Source organism: Chrysoperla carnea (genome assembly GCF_905475395.1).
Source record: "Chrysoperla carnea chromosome X unlocalized genomic scaffold, inChrCarn1.1 SUPER_X_unloc_101, whole genome shotgun sequence".
Taxonomy (NCBI): domain Eukaryota; kingdom Metazoa; phylum Arthropoda; class Insecta; order Neuroptera; family Chrysopidae; genus Chrysoperla; species Chrysoperla carnea.
Genome location: NW_025408047.1, coordinates 23,116 through 30,491, shown reverse-complemented (window position 1 = coordinate 30,491; position 7,376 = coordinate 23,116). Strand labels below are relative to the sequence as shown.

At 23.9% G+C, this 7,376-nt stretch overlaps 2 non-coding genes across 2 annotated transcripts; both read right to left on the bottom strand.

The window, feature by feature from the left end:
* Window positions 1-562: 562 nt before the first annotated feature.
* On the bottom strand, window positions 563-681 carry LOC123303559. Its single transcript, XR_006535669.1, has one exon. It is a non-coding gene; the product is annotated as a 5S ribosomal RNA (ribosomal RNA).
* A 6,370-nt stretch (window positions 682-7,051) lies between these two features.
* LOC123303560 lies at window positions 7,052-7,170 on the bottom strand. The gene has a single exon (XR_006535670.1). It is a non-coding gene; the product is annotated as a 5S ribosomal RNA (ribosomal RNA).
* Window positions 7,171-7,376: the final 206 nt, after the last annotated feature.

Here is a 7,376-nt window from a genome sequence, read left to right as displayed (position 1 = left end):
CCAATTTATGCGCAATTCATGCAAAGCGTGTTACAATTATGCCTAAGGATATACAATTGGCAAGACGTATTCGTGGAGAACGTGCATAAGCGTTTTAAATGACAATTTAAAAAAAAAAAAACAAATAAGAAATATTTTCGGTCCTATATATAGGACCAACATATATTATTAAATAAGAGTATATTATTTTTATTAAAAAATATATATATATATATATATATATATATATATATATATATATATATATATATAAATATAAATTATTGAAATAAAATTAAACATTATTAAAATTTTGTTATAATTATAAGCGATTGCTATTTCTAAAAATAAATAAATTTCATAAAATTTATATTATTTTATATTCATTTGAAATATTAAAAAAACTTCTCGCTTTAAAGTAACCATGATATGAGTTATAAATGCAATAAAATTTTATACAAAAAATAATATTTATTTGTTGATGAATAATATAAAAGGTTTACATTTCTAAATAACATATATTTATATATGGTGTGTAAAAAAAAAGAAAAGAAGAAAAATAATTTATATTTTTAATATAAAAAGGCAACCGCACACAGTGTTCCCAAGCGGTCACCCATCCAAGTACTGACTGTGCCCAATGTTGCTTAACTTCGGTGATCGGACGAGAACCGGTGTTTTCAACATGGTATGGCTGTTGCCAGTAATAAATGAAAATTTTTACAAATATATATTTTTCATAAATATCATTAATATTAAAGTATATTATTAAAATTTTCAATGAAGTAATCAATTTAAATATATACTTATTTATTATACCATATATTTTAAATAAAAATGCAACCGCACACAGTATTCTCAAGTGGCCACCCATCCGTGGTACTGACTGTGGCAAATGTTTCTAAACTATTATTTTATAAAATATTTATACAAAAAATAATTTACTCTTATCAAATATTAATTTGTGGCCTGTATTAAGGCCTATGTTATTTTCATTTTTTAGCAAAAATAATGAAATATTTCAATATATTATTAAAGTAACAGATCATTTCTTTTTTGGTGCTGCTTTTTTAATTTTTGTAGGAGATGATTTGGCAACAGAAGCTTTCTTAGCTTTTGGTGCTTTCGGTTTACGAGCAGGGCTACTTTTGGCAGCGGATTTTGTACTTTTTGCTGGTTTTGCTTTAACTGGTGCTTTTTTTGATGCCGCTGATGATTTTGCAGTAACTTTTTTAGCAGCAGTTGATGATGATGGAGTCGCTTTTTTTGCTTTAGGCTTTTTGGCTGCCAATGATGTAGTTGTGGCTTTCTTTTCTTTTGGTGCCCGTTTACTTTTAGCACTCTTTGCTGAACCTTTTGCTCCACTTTCTTTTTTGGATACTTTTGATTTAGCTGAAGAATTAGATGAAGCGGAAGCAGCCAATTTGAATGAACCAGATGCACCTTTACCTTTAGTTTGTACCAAGGCTCCCTCAGTTACAGCAGCTTTTAAATATTTTTTAATAAATGGTGAAATTTTATCAGAATCCACTTTATAATTTGCAGCTAAATATTTTTTAATTGCTTGTAATGATGAACCACCACGTTCTTTTAAATTTTTAATTGCGTTAACAACCATTTCTGATGTACGTGGATGTGTTGGTTTTGAATGTTGTTTTGTACGTTTAGCACCAGAAGCTGTTGCTTTTTTTGTTGGTGTTGTAGAAGCAGCAGTAACCGCAGTTGCTGCAACAGCTGTAGAATTTTCTTCGGCCATATTTTTTACTTTATAAAAATAATGTATTTATTATAAATATTTAAATGATAAAATATAATAATTCTATCAAATAAAAAATAAAGGTTTTCAATTATATCATTATTCACAATAATATAAGTCCCTATGTAAGTCAAAGTACCATGTAGAAAACACATAAAAATTAAATAGTATTTCTAATTTACTGTCGTAGTAAACATGATTTATTTTTTCAATTTCTATAATATATAAAATAATAAATTATAAATTTAATAATAATATTTATTTTATAAATTAAAATATATTTAATTTTTTTATTAACAATTATTAATAAACATAGTTTAATATTAATTATTTCAATCATACAAAACAATAATATTTTTAAGGTAAACTTAAAAAGTATATATTTTTATTTTTTATTTAATATCGATTTATTATAAATTATTAGTATATAAATAATTAAAAAATTTAATATATAAATATATATATTATAGTATAAGATTTCATTTTTAGAAAAACTTTTTTTGTCAATAATGAAAACGTATTATTATGAAATGTGTTAATCGAACATTGACAAAATATATTTCATTAGAAAATACTTTTATTTATGCATTAATATCAATAATTAACTATTAAATTAATTTTTTCATAATTATATAAAGAAATTTTATACTGATATAAGTATTTATATATTATAATATTTATTTTAAATATAAAAAAATTTATGACAAAATATATTATTAGAGTATTTGTTGAGATTAATATAAGATTATTTTAAATAAGAATTAATTTATATAATTATTAAAATATTATTAATTTTATGTTATGTAATTTTAATAAAAATAAATAATAATAATAAATATAAAAATTTTTTAACAATTTAAATTTTATATGATCTAAATAATTTTGTTAAGTACGATATGAGAAATCATTGTAAGCTTCGTTAAGAAACTTTGTAATATAAAATAATAATAATAATATTAAATATATAAATAAATAAAATAAATTTGATACATATTTTTGGTTCATTCTGTGTATAAATCAAAGGATACCGAATAATTGGTAACGGATGCGATATATTATAGTATCGAGTATTAAAACATAATATATAAATTTATCTTGTTATTCAAATTTTTTGTTACTTAACTTATGTATTTAGAAAATTTATAATATTATTTATATAATTGACATAAAATCTTATAAATTGAAATTTTATTAATATGTATCAAAAGAAGAGAGTAACGTATTGATATAATATCAAAGGATACTGATTATTTAAATAACGAATACGTCATATATTGTTTGTGTAACAAAGTTCACTTGGCCATCTAGTTGAAAATAACATTTTCAATAGAAAGTTTATATGCTTTTTTTTTTCTTTAATTATTAAAAAAATAAATTGAAATTTAATTCAATCAAATTTTATAATAATTTTTTAAAAATTTTTCCTTTTAAAAAATATTTTGTGATGTTGTGATAATATGTATTAATACAAGTGCATCCTGATACTTTTATCTCTAGTAAAGGTATGAGTATCATGAACAGTTTTGTTATCTAATGATATTATTTTGATAATATTTTGTGTATATTCTTATAATATTTTGTCTAAATATCATCATAATACAATATTATTTTGATAATATTTTATGAATATTCTTATAATATGTTACCTAAATGTCATCATAATATGATGAATTATTTCCATAATAACATATAAAAAAAAAAAAAAAAAAAAAGAATCATTAATTTATAATTATTTAAATTGATTCTTTAAAAAAATATTATAATATATTATTTATAAAAATAATTTTTACTCTTATTTTAAATAAATTTGTGGCCTTTTATTAAAAGGCCTATGATCGATGTATTATTATTATAAAAATTAATGCAATGTTTTTAATTTATGCTTTCTTTTCAGTTTTCTTTGGTAATAACACTGCTTGAATGTTTGGTAATACACCACCTTGAGCAATTGTTACACCAGATAATAATTTATTTAATTCTTCATCATTACGAATTGCCAATTGTAAATGACGTGGAATGATACGTGTTTTTTTGTTATCACGGGCAGCATTACCAGCTAACTCGAGAACTTCTGCAGCCAAATATTCCATAACAGCAGCCAAATATACTGGGGCACCAGCACCTACTCGTTCAGCATAATTTCCTTTTCGTAATAATCTGTGAATTCTTCCAACAGGAAATTGTAATCCTGCTCGGCTTGATCTTGACTTTGCCTTTCCCTTTACTTTACCACCTTTACCTCGTCCAGACATAGCGAATAAATTTATTTAATTAATATTTTTTTTTGTAAATATAATCACACAGATGTGTACGTTACGGGGATTGTAACATAAATGTTTAAAATGTTATTTGGGTATTTTAATTTATAATATTTATAAAATATAAAACTTTAAAAATAAACCAATCACCTTATAGTATTATTTTCAGCCAATCAGAGAGTAGTATTCATTTTTATTGTTATATCCATCTTCGCGTATATAATACGCTAGTTGTATACACGACACGCTCATACATATACTGACTGGTGTTCTGTAACTATCTGTGTATATTAATTGTTTGTAACAATGCCACCAAAAACAAGTGGAAAAGCAGCAAAAAAAGCTGGCAAAGCTCAAAAAAATATATCAAAGAGTGATAAGAAAAAGAAGAGGAAGCGCAAGGAATCATATGCAATTTACATTTACAAAGTATTAAAACAAGTGCATCCTGATACTGGTATCTCTAGTAAAGCTATGAGTATCATGAACAGTTTTGTTAATGATATTTTTGAACGTATTGCTGCTGAAGCATCACGTTTAGCACATTATAATAAACGTTCAACAATCACAAGTCGGGAAATTCAAACCGCAGTTCGATTATTATTACCTGGTGAATTGGCAAAGCACGCTGTTAGTGAAGGTACTAAAGCTGTTACAAAATATACAAGTTCAAAATAAATAAATCGAAAATATTATTTAATTGATAACATAAAAATACATCAACATATAAAAACGGCTCTCTTTTTAAGAGAGCCATCAAATTTTTTAAATAAGAGTAAATTATTTTTATATATACAAAAAAATTAAATAAACAATTATTAATATCATATTTAATATAAAATTTTATATATTAATAGCTTGAATATATCTATTATTAGTATATCAATATTATTAATTTTAAATATAATAAAGGATATCGCGGAATATATATCGTAAATCAGTGTAATGCAAATGCATTACATTACCTTTATTATTTTCATTTTACATTTACTACTTGTTTATGTACGCTTATAATTATTAGAAAAATATTTTTAATAATTTTAAAAAATAAATGAAATAATAAAAATTTAATAATAAATTATTTATTGAAAGTATAAAAAATGGTATAGCAAAATCTTTATTTTCTTTGATTAAGGCGAAATGTTTTATTAGTTATAAATTCGATAATCTCCTATCGATACTTGTTACTCTTAACTTGTATATATAAAAAATATAATAGTATATTAATTTATAATAAAATTTTTTCAAAAATTCAATAAGTTATTGTAAAATAAAATAGATAATATACAAATTATAATTTATTATTGCAGATATATTACAATAAAAAAAAAAAATAAAAATATTTGGTAATGTATGTTATAAACAAAATAATTTGTTGTAAACAAATTATATAATATGTTATATTTATTAACAAATTTATTTACTCTTATATAAATAAAATTAGTGGCTTCCCAAAAAGGAAAGCCTGTTTAAATTTATCGGATGTATTAAATATTCTTTAATAAATTTACTAAATATTTTAAGTAAATTATTATATTTTCTTAACCTCCAAAACCATACAAAGTACGACCTTGTCGTTTTAATGCATATACAACATCCATAGCTGTAACTGTTTTACGTTTTGCGTGTTCAGTATATGTAACAGCATCCCGAATAACATTTTCAAGGAATACTTTAAGTACACCACGTGTTTCTTCATAAATTAAACCAGAGATACGTTTTACTCCACCTCGTCGTGCTAAACGACGAATTGCAGGTTTTGTAATACCTTGGATATTATCACGCAAAACTTTTCTATGACGTTTTGCACCCCCTTTTCCAAGACCCTTTCCACCTTTTCCTCTGCCAGTCATTTTAATAAAAAATTATTTACAATATTTTAACGAACGGATAACACGTGTGTTAACCTCACAAGTATTGTAATGTATGTGAGCGCCGGTACAATTGTGCCTTTTTATATAAAGCATTAAAGATTTTTTAAGCCACGCCTATACAATTTGATTAGTCCATACTCTGATAGCTATCCAATAGGATATGACAACAAAAATTTTGAAATTTCATATAAATATAAATACAACACATTTATTTCGCATTTAAACATTTGACTTTGTAGTATCAAATTGTCGAATATAATTTTTAAAATTGTGTGTTTTTTTGTAAAAACATTATTATTTGAAAATGGCTAGAACCAAGCAAACTGCACGTAAATCAACTGGTGGTAAAGCACCAAGAAAACAATTAGCAACGAAAGCTGCACGTAAAAGTGCACCAGCAACTGGTGGAGTAAAAAAACCACACAGATATCGTCCTGGTACAGTAGCTTTACGAGAAATTCGTCGTTATCAAAAAAGTACTGAATTGTTAATTCGTAAATTACCATTCCAACGTTTAGTACGTGAAATTGCACAAGATTTTAAAACCGATTTACGTTTTCAAAGTTCAGCTGTTATGGCATTACAAGAAGCTAGTGAAGCCTATTTAGTAGGTTTATTTGAAGATACCAATTTATGCGCAATTCATGCAAAGCGTGTTACAATTATGCCTAAGGATATACAATTGGCAAGACGTATTCGTGGAGAACGTGCATAAGCGTTTTAAATGACAATTTAAAAAAAAAAAAACAAATAAGAAATATTTTCGGTCCTATATATAGGACCAACATATATTATTAAATAAGAGTATATTATTTTTATTAAAAAATATATATATATATATATATATATATATATATATATATATATATATATAAATATAAATTATTGAAATAAAATTAAACATTATTAAAATTTTGTTATAATTATAAGCGATTGCTATTTCTAAAAATAAATAAATTTCATAAAATTTATATTATTTTATATTCATTTGAAATATTAAAAAAACTTCTCGCTTTAAAGTAACCATGATATGAGTTATAAATGCAATAAAATTTTATACAAAAAATAATATTTATTTGTTGATGAATAATATAAAAGGTTTACATTTCTAAATAACATATATTTATATATGGTGTGTAAAAAAAAAGAAAAGAAGAAAAATAATTTATATTTTTAATATAAAAAGGCAACCGCACACAGTGTTCCCAAGCGGTCACCCATCCAAGTACTGACTGTGCCCAATGTTGCTTAACTTCGGTGATCGGACGAGAACCGGTGTTTTCAACGTGGTATGGCTGTTGCCAGTAATAAATGAAAATTTTTACAAATATATATTTTTCATAAATATCATTAATATTAAAGTATATTATTAAAATTTTCAATGAAGTAATCAATTTAAATATATACTTATTTATTATACCATATATTTTAAATAAAAATGCAACCGCACACAGTATTCTCAAGTGGCCACCCATCCGTGGTACTGACTGTGGCAAATGTTTCTAAACT